The sequence below is a fragment of the Diceros bicornis genome, chromosome 27 (assembly GCF_020826845.1).
Source record: "Diceros bicornis minor isolate mBicDic1 chromosome 27, mDicBic1.mat.cur, whole genome shotgun sequence".
NCBI lineage: Eukaryota > Metazoa > Chordata > Mammalia > Perissodactyla > Rhinocerotidae > Diceros > Diceros bicornis.
Genome location: NC_080766.1, coordinates 45,824,847 through 45,834,875, shown reverse-complemented (window position 1 = coordinate 45,834,875; position 10,029 = coordinate 45,824,847).

Sequence of the window (10,029 nt, the reverse complement as noted above, 5' to 3'; positions counted from 1 at the left end):
AACGCCCTGGCTTTGCGTTCCTGCTGGCTGTTAAGATACCTACATGTACTGTGGTGTGGGCCAGGCGTTTTTTTAGGCCTGTGTGTGTGTTAACTTACTTGCTTTTCAAAACAGCCTTAGAAGGTATAGTATTGACCAGGAAGGAAGGAACTCCAGCAGCCATGTCAGACCACGAGGTGACCTTGGACAATGAGAGGACAGGCATAGGGGAACAAGACGTTTGGAGCCTGGGGGCGTGGTGGTGCTGAACTGAGACCCGCAGGAATCTCGAAGGAGCTTTTCCCCAAGTACCTATGGGGAAGTGTATCTGCGTGGTACAAGAGTGGACTGTAGTGGACGTGAAGACGCACGTCCATCCACAGAGAGCCACCCTTCCTAAGGTCATATCCTTCCTGGGGCAGTCCACATCTGGTGACTGAATGAGGCGGGAGTATGAAGATCTGGCCATTGGGCCTGACAGTACACCCCTGATGAGCAGTACTTGCTCCAGAGCACACCTGACTGGCCAAAGCTTTGCTGGGGCTGTGTGCACTTCTACTTCTCTGCCGAATCCTGCTTCCTTTCACAGTTGCTGGTACCAGATAAACATCTTGTACCCCAAACTCCATTGCAGCCTCTGCTTGTGGAGAAACCATCCTGCAACACTTGGTACCAGGAGTAGTCTGAGAAAGAGGTGACAAGATGGGGTTTGAAGCTGAATCACTCACCACTGTGGTGGGTGGAGCACTCACAGCCTCTGGCACAAAGTGGTGATCTAATTGTTAAATTTGCACCTGTGTTGAAGTAGGAGGGTGAACCAGTGAAGTGAAATGGAATACACTAGTGGGTGATACATTAGACCTTTTACATATAATAGCTATAAGGAAGGATAATGGAAATTTATATACTCTGTGCTTCCTGAAGACCCGGCAGATGATTATATTCCACATAGAGGCACAAATAACAAACGTCCAAAGAGGGTGATGAAAGAGGCACTGATGGAGCAGAAATGTTCAGTGATGGCTCACCTCTGTAGGCAAGAGCTGACAGTAGGAAGGCTGCACCAGAACTTGGCTGGGTGCAAAGGACATTATAGGACCCTAAAACAAGAGGCAGCACTTAACCAACAGAAGTCAGAGTATAGCAATTATAATGGCAGCAAGATCTGAATGGTAGCCAAGGGAGACTGACCTACAGAGTCACAGAAACGGTTACTAAAACATGGCATCCCTGGAAGCAAAATAAATGGGCAGCTGAGGATACTACCAGCAGAAAAACGTCAAGGATGGATGACTAGGAAAATCAAGATGGTTGCCCCCCCCCAAAAAATCACCAGTTTCTGGACTTGAGCCACTTTTCAGACATGAAACACATTTACTGAAGAGGTGGCCAGTACTGAGAAGGACCCTGCAATATACCACAGATACACACAGAATTGAATCCGTGGGGCCGGCCCCGTGGCTTAGCAGTTAAGTGCGCGTGTTCCGCTACTAGCAGTCCGGATTCGGATCCCGGCCGCACACCAAAGCACCGCTTGTCCGGCCATGTTGTGGCGGCGTCCCACGTACAGCAACTGGGGGATGTGCAACTATGACATACAACTGTCTACTGGGGCTTTAGGGAGAAAAAGGTAAAAAAAAAAAAAAAAGGAGAAAGATTGGCAATAGATGTTAGCTCAGGGCCAGTCTTCCTCAGCAAAAAGAGGAGGATTGGCATGGATGTTAGCTCAGGGCTGATCTTCCTCACAAAAAAAGAGAATTGAATCCTTAAGTCCTTTTCCAAAGGGTCCAATAGCCATTTCCTTTGATAACTACACTCTGGGGAAAAGTTTCCAAACATTTTGAAAACTGATGCACACAGGGTCTGAATTGACTGATACCTAGATAGCTGGATCATAATCATCGCACCTTTGTTAGAGTGGCTGCATATGGTGGCCAGGTAATGAGTCTTGCTCAGGGTCCAGCTTACAGTAAGTCCATTGGGTTTTGGGTTAGAGCTATCACAATAGGAAAGGCCAAGTGGAAACCTCTGAAACTGCCTCATCCCTATCAAGATCATAAAACAATATCACATCCAGAGGTGGGAAGGGCAGCGATTGGCATCCCTTTTAAGGATCTAAAGAATACAGAGTGGTGGTACTCAAAATCTGTAATTCACCAGCATGACTCCTGTGGAAATCAGAAGGATCCTGGAAGATGACAGTACATTACAATAAAAAACCAAGTAGTAGCCCTGATAACATCCTCTGTACCAGATGTGCTAGGTGGCTATTGATTTGGTGAGTGGGTTCTTTTCTGTCCCTATCAGAAAAGAGGATCAGAAACATTTCACATTCACATAGAATGAAGATATAGTTTTGCATGGTGGTTATGTTACCTCTGTTGCCTTCTGTCGTAGTCCAAAGAGATCAGGACCACCTGGACATCCTGGAGACTATTATGTTGTTTCATTACATCAATAACATGTTGATCAGCCAGAAGAGCAAGAGGCGGAGAAGATGCTGGAGACCTTGATAAGACACAGGTGCTCCAGAGAGTGGGCAGTAAACTCTATGAAGATTCGGAGACCTACATCCATAACATTTTTAGGGGTCCAGTGGTCAGCGATGCCCTAGGGCATCCCTTCCAAAAGTAAAAGATAATTATTGCATCTTGCACCTTCAACCATTAGAAAGGATGATATTGTTGGGCCTCTTCAGGTTCTGAAAGCAGCATATTCCACACCTAGGAATACAGCTCTGGTCCAAATATTGGGTGATTTGGAGAACTGCCAGCTTTGAGAAGAGCCCAGAACAGGAATAGTTTCTGTAATAAGTCAAGGCTGTGATACAAATAGCTCTGCTGCCTGGGCCATATAATCTAGTAGGTGGTATTGGTGGTTATCGGTGGTGGGGAATAATGCAATGTGGAGTTTCTGGCACATCCCAGTAGATGATTCAGAATGCAGGACTCTTAGGTTCTGCCATGCCATTTGGAGCAAAAAATTATATGCCTTTGGGGGGAAAAATATCCTGGTGTGCTACTGTGCTCTGATAGAGATGGAACACCTGACCTTGGCACACCAAGTGACCATGCAGCTGAAACTGCCCATTATGAGGTTGGTTCTGTCAAACTCACCAAGTCATAAGGTCACTTGGGCCCATCTACAATCCCTCGTAAGATGGAAGTAGTACATTCAAGATTGAGTGTGAGAATAGACAGAGGTCACAAGTGAGTACAGAATAGGTTGCCCAGACTCACGTGGCATCCACTGCTGTTTTATCAGAGCCTTTCTGTCATTTCACATATATGACCATATGGGCAGCCTTTATGACCAGTTGACAGAGGAGGAAAAATCTTGAGCTTGGTTCATAGCTGGGTTGGCTTGGTATGTGAGTTCAAAATGAAAATGGACAGTAGCTACATCACAGTCTTACTCAGGGGTGGCCTAGAAAGATAGTAGTAAGGGCATATCCTCCCAACAAGCAGAGCTCCTAGTCATTCACATTTTTTGTGTAAAAACTGACCCAAAGTGAGAATATATATGGACTCATGGGCAGTATTGGATGACCTGGGTGACTGGTTAGGTGCCTGGAAGGAAAACAATTGGAAGTTGAGGACAAGGAAGCCAGTGGAGAAGCATGTGGGTAGATGTATTGGAATAAGCACATATGCACCAAGTGGGATGATCTTTGTATAAATATTAATACCCACCAGAGAGCATCCATGAAAGAAGTATTAAACAACCAAGTAGACAGAATGACTTGGCCAGTTGACAATAGGAAGCATCTCTCATTGGCACCCTCAATACTGGCATGATGGGCACAAGGACAAAGTGGCCAAGGTGGTGGAGTTTGAGACTATTCATGGGCCCAACAGTGTGGGCTCTCTGACCAAAGCTGATCTAGCTACTAGCTGCCATTGAATGTCTAACCTGCCAACAAAAGAGAACAATGCTGAGCTCCCAATATGGCTCCTTTCATCAAGAAGCTCAACCAGCCAGGTTTACTATATTGGAACTCTTCCATCCTGGAAGGGCCAGCAGTTCATTTTCACAGGAATAGGTTCATATTCCATATATAGGTTTGCCTTTCCTGCCCACAAGTGTCAGCTAGCAAGGGCTTCAGGAGTGTTTGTTCCACTGGCACAGGATCCCATATGGGATCATATCAAACAGAGGATTCACTTTATAGCAAATGAAATGCAAGAGTGCATTTTACACAGCAGAAAGTGCAGTGACCATGGGATTCACTGCCTCATAGAGCACTGGGACTGCCAGCTAAAGGCACAACTTAAGTGCCAGGTTGGAAGTAGTATTCTGCAAAGATGGAATGTCATTCAAGACCTTTATATGGCACTGTTTTCCCAATAGGAAGGATACATGAGGCTGAAACCCAAGGAGTGGAAACAGGAGTGGCCCCACTTACCATCACTCCTAAGTATCCACTGGGGAACTTTGTGCTTCCTGTCCTCCCAAGTTTACACTCTGCAGGGTTAGAGGCCCTGGTCCACAAAAGGGACACTCACCAGGGAACACACCAAATGTTCCATCGGATTGCAAACTATGGATGTCTGGGAACCTTGGGGTTATTGCATCTAGGAACCAGCAGGCAGAAGGAATCTTGGCAGTGGAGAAGGTAGGGCTGTTATTATGTTCATTACACAATGGGGAAGAATATGTGTGGAACCCAGATGTGGGTGTGTCTTGGTACTCCTTTGCTCAACTATGATTAAGAAACTGGAGAATCCAACTTGCACACATAGTGGAAGAGTCTCCCTCTTGATTCCCAGACCCCTGCAGTTTGGCTGTAAAGGAGGTAGCATGATAGATGTGCTACTGGTTTAAGGCATACACCAGTTTGAGACATTACCGCAAACTTGTAAGATGTGATTTCCAAGCTAGTGTTGAAAGAGAGCCTTCAGCTGTCCACTCCACTCTTTGGTCAAGGCATTGCTTCCAGCTGATGTGATACATGGCGTTGGTTCGTAAATTAGCCCCTGTACACGGAGTGCAAGAAGAAAGAGGCAGACCACTCTAGATTGGTAGGTGGCAGGTTGAATAAACAAGGGAACTTACAAGGTTTGTCTTGGGGAACCACAAGACGAGTAGATCTCCACACCTGGCCACCAGAATCTTAAAAGTTTATATAGAGGCCTTGACTGGGTTCAGTCATGTATACCATCCAGATAGTCTCAACAACACCTTACTCTCTCAAGGCTGTGTCCCTGGGGCAGCTTCTAAGGCGAGGAAGGCAAGCAGGACACACATTCCAAGGACGGGGAGGGGGTGAGGATCCTCTGATTGCCTGGGTCCAGCTCACAGTTCAACCGCCCTATTGATGACCTCCTTCAACACATGGTAAGACCAGTGAATTCTATGAGTATGAGCTCATTCCTGCACTTTTATTGCTTTAAAATATGCCTGCTGCTAAGAGGCAGTGTTGTAGAGAACTACGGCAATGGATAAGACATTCTATAAGTCCATGAATGGTGGTGTCAGCAGATGCAGTGCCAACAGGGAAGCCAAATTTATACCTGGAATGTGTCTATTCCTGGGAGGACAAATCACTGTCTCCTCTCTAATGGAAGGAACCAGGTCACCATATCAAGGTCTCAGCATTGGCTTCTGCCATTGGAAATTCAGGCACTCAGAAGTGGCAGAAGCCAGGGAAGCCTTGATGAGAGGAAGTCTACATTGCTGAACCAACGTTAAGTCTCCTTTCCTGACACTGTGGTCACTTTTTATGAGTTCATCCAGAAAGCACCATGTTGGCCAAAGAAAGAAGCTGAGTGATGTCCACAGACAAGTCACCTTGTCCACCTGATTACATTTCCACAGTGATGTCCTCTGGTAGGTGGAGGAGGTCTATTTACATACCTGTCCCATGGACTTCCTTGATACCACCCTTTGCAATCTTTCCTCTGTCAAGTTATTGACCAGATAGACAATTGATTACCCACTGCACATGAATGCTTATAGATCAGTAACTCAGGTCAGTCCTCTTTCCACATGAAGTGGTCCACCAGATGCACCACCCTATGTTTTGCCAACTGGAAATCTTCCAAAATCCACCCCTAAGCTGGATCGTACTGTAGCAACTGTCTACTTCTGGCTGATGCCACCATGCTATGCAGATCCATTTGCAGAACAAACCTATGATTTTTTTCTGTTCTGTCAACTGGTCGTAGGGAACTTCGCATGAGACCACAGATGTGGACTGAGGGGGAGATAGTAGAAAATTCAGCACCACAAGTTTGACCACTCACTTGGGTAATTTACTTATTATGCCTTCTGGATCTGTTCAGGCCCAGTTTTGTATATACTTGGTATGGACTGAATGTGTCCCCCCAAAGTCATATGTTGAAATCCTAACCCCCAATGTGATGGTATTAGAAGATGGGAGCTTTGGGAGGTAACTGGGGTTAGATGAGGTCATGAGGGTGGAGCCCTCATGAATGGGATTAATGCCCTTGTAAGAGTGCTATGCGAGCTTGCTTTCCCTCTCTGCTCTCTCCCATGTGAAGATACAGAAGTCAGCCACCTGCAACCCAGAAGAGCGCCCTCACCAGAACCCCACCATGCTGGCACTCTGCTCTTGGAGCTCCAGCCTCCAGAACTGTGAGAAATAAAATTTTGTTGTTTATAAGCCACCCAGTTTATGGTATTTTGTTATAGTAGCCCAACCTAAGACAATACTGTTTCCAGTTTTCAATGGAATGCTGCTGTTTACATCTACTTTTACGATTTATTGTATAGAGTATCTCCTCCCATAGCAGGCCTTGTACTTTTCTAGGCTATTTTGGGATCAAACTCTTGATATGGGTCCAGAAGCAATGGCATCTATCCCAGGTGCAAACATAAAAGGTTTATATCCAGGCTCCCTTATTGCTTTTTTCTCAAAATTCATTAGAAAAGGTGATCAGTTCAGTTTCAGCTGGCAGAGACAGCAGTATACCTTCATTATCTTATCTTAGGGTCTTTAATTGTTTAGACATGGTATCATTTTGATCCATCACATTAAAGACATTGTATTCATTGGTCCTAGTGAACAGAAGTAGTAAGTACCCTAGATGTCTTAGTAAGATACGTGCTGGACGGTGAGAGATAAATACCATGAAAAATCAGGGGCCTGCCACTTTGGCAAAGCTTCTAGGGGTCAAGCAGTCTACGGAATATCACAGTATCCCTTCTAAAGTGAAAGACAAGTGGCTACACCTTGCACTGCCTACAACTAAGAAAGGCACAAGGTTTGGCTTGTTTGGATTTTGGATACAACCATATTGGGTGTGCTGCTCCAGTCTATTGACTGAGGAAGCCATAGGCTGTTAGTTTCAAGAGAGACATGGACAATAAAAAACTACAGCTTTGATGCAAGCTGTTCTGCTACTCAGGCCTTATGACTTATAAGTTTCAACGATGCTTAAAGTGCCTTTGCAACTAAGGATGCCAAATGGTGCTCCACTATAAAGCCTCACTACAGCAGACCTCTAGGGTCTTGAAGCGAAGCTTTGCCTTCTGCTAACTCATTCTCCATTTGAGAAACCTTTGACTTACTCCTGGGTCTTGGCAGAGACCAAACTCCTGCCCATGGGATACCAAGCAATATGCCACTCAAACTGCCAATTGTGTATTGGGTGCTGGCTGATCACCAAGCTGTCAAGATAGGCAACTGCAGTAGTAACCATAAAGTAGTAGTAACCTATTATCACATGGAACTGCTATTTATGTCCGGTATAATAAAAAATATATATATTTGGTCTTTGCCCTTAGTTCCTGGCTCCTAAAACCCTTGGAGTTTCCTGAGTGACAGGACTCTCCTTCTGTTGTAACGAGCCCCTTTTGATCATACCTGAGTTTTTTGCTAATGAGATGACTCACGGTGCCACCTCTAGATAGCTTCAGGATGGGGGCTGGTTGCCAGAGGGAGATTGAGTTCAATCACATGGCAAATAATCATGACTACATCATGCAGCCTTGACAAAAACTCCTGAACAAGGTTTGGGGGATCATCCAGGTTGGTGAACACATTGATGTGCTAAGAGGGTAGCAGGCCCAGAGAGGGCACAGAAGCTCTGCACCCCTGCCCCCATACCTGACCTAGGCATCTCTTCCATTTGCCCATTCTTGAGTTATATTCTTTATAATAAACTAGTAATCGTAAGTATAGCACTTTCTTGAGTTCTGAGTCATTCTAGCAAATTACCAAACCTGAGGGGTTATGAAAACCCCTCAATTTGTAGTTGGCCAAGCAGAGTGTGGGTAGCCTGGGGACCTCACTTACGGCTGGTGTCTAAAGTAGGGGCAGTCTTGTGGGACTGAGTCCTTAACCTATGGGGTCTGTGCTAACTCCAGGTAGCATCAGAATTGAACTGAATTGTAGGACACTCAGTTGGTGTTGGAGAACTGGTGTTGAAAAATGACATGAGATGACTCAAGCAGGTCAAGTAGGCAAAAGTAAATTGCATGAAGAGGTGGCTCAGGTTCACATTAAATTTCTCCTGCTGAGCTGTCCCTATGCCTCTGTCCACCTATTCTGGATATGAATTTGCTTTTCCTCCCCCAAACTCACAAACAAGTAATTTGTGGACTTCCCAAATTACTCATCATCACTGCTTCTGACCTGAAAACTTCTCACAGCAAAAGTGTAGCACTAGGCTTAAGACCATGAATTCCCTAATGTTACCATAAACTCCCATCACCCAGAAGTAGCTTACCTAATGGGTGGTGGAAAGGCCGACCTACTGAAGACTCACTTACGGTGCCATTTCTGAACAGCCAGAATACATCAGCCTGGGAACCCAATGGGGGAAGACAGGAATGGCCCCTCTTATTGTTATGCCAGATAATGCCTGAAGGAATTTTTGCTTCCCATCCTACGACTTTGGGCTCTGCTGTCCCAAGAGAGGACTGCTTCCACCAGATATGACAACGGTACCATTGAACGAGCAGTTGAGACTGTCATCTGAACCAGCAAGCAGGGATAGGGGTTACCATTATTAGCTGGTGCAATGGACCCCAATTACCGGGGGGAAATTGGGTGGCTGGCACACAGTGAAGACAGGAAAATCTCTAATCTGTCTTCACTGGGCACCTCTTGGTACTTACTGCTTTCAGGTTCAACTGTAACAAAGAAGAAAAAAGGAAGTCCTCTAAAAAGAAGACTATTAAGGTCTCAAATCTTTCAGGAAGGGAAGTCAGGTCCCAACCAGCCAAGGTACTGGCTGAGGGCCAGAAAACAAGGACTAGGTGATAGAGGGAAGAGGTGATAAATATCAAATAGCGCCTCATGACTACTTATAGAGACCAGGACAGAGCATTTTTCACTTTAATGCATTCACTTCCCCATTTTGTATGATGTGCTGGGGTGCATTCCCTGTGCACAATAGTAAAGGGGCCGACCAGGACTGAAGAAGTCTGTGCATTATCTGGATGGTCTGCACTATTGAGCTATGACACCTCGTGGGCCTTGGACAGAAAATTAGAGCATCTTCTTCCTTATGAAGAACACTTGCCTTACATTGGGTAGGGGCATTAGATTATACTTCAGTCATTACATGTGGGTGCAAGGGTGAGACACAAACACTGAGCAGTCACAGCGGTGGACTGTGCTGGTCACCTGCTGCTGTGCTTCCAGACCAGGTCTCACCTGTCTGCCCTGCAAAGGGCAGGCCCCTCATCTAGCTCTCGTGAACAGAAGGCAGCAGGGCAAAGACAGGCATTTCTCTCCCTCTCACTTGCTGCAGGCAGCACCTCTGGCAGCTGACGCATCTCCTCTGTGGGGATGGCTCCTGCCAGAGAGGCCCTGTTCCTGAGTCCCAGTAGTAATTCCACTGACCCTCCAGCCCCAGAGTCACAGCAGCTTCTGGCTGTGGCTGTCTCTAGGTCGCCTCACCATGCTGCCTGTCTTAGCTCCTCCATCATCAGAGTCATCAAATCCTTGTACTAAATTCCCTTGCTTTGAAAACACAGGGTGGTTTCTGTTTCCCCACTTGGGCTCTAACACAGTGTCCTGTATTAGGTTAAGGCATCCTGGGCCAGATTTCAGTCGGTCCTGATGTATTTTTTCATCTT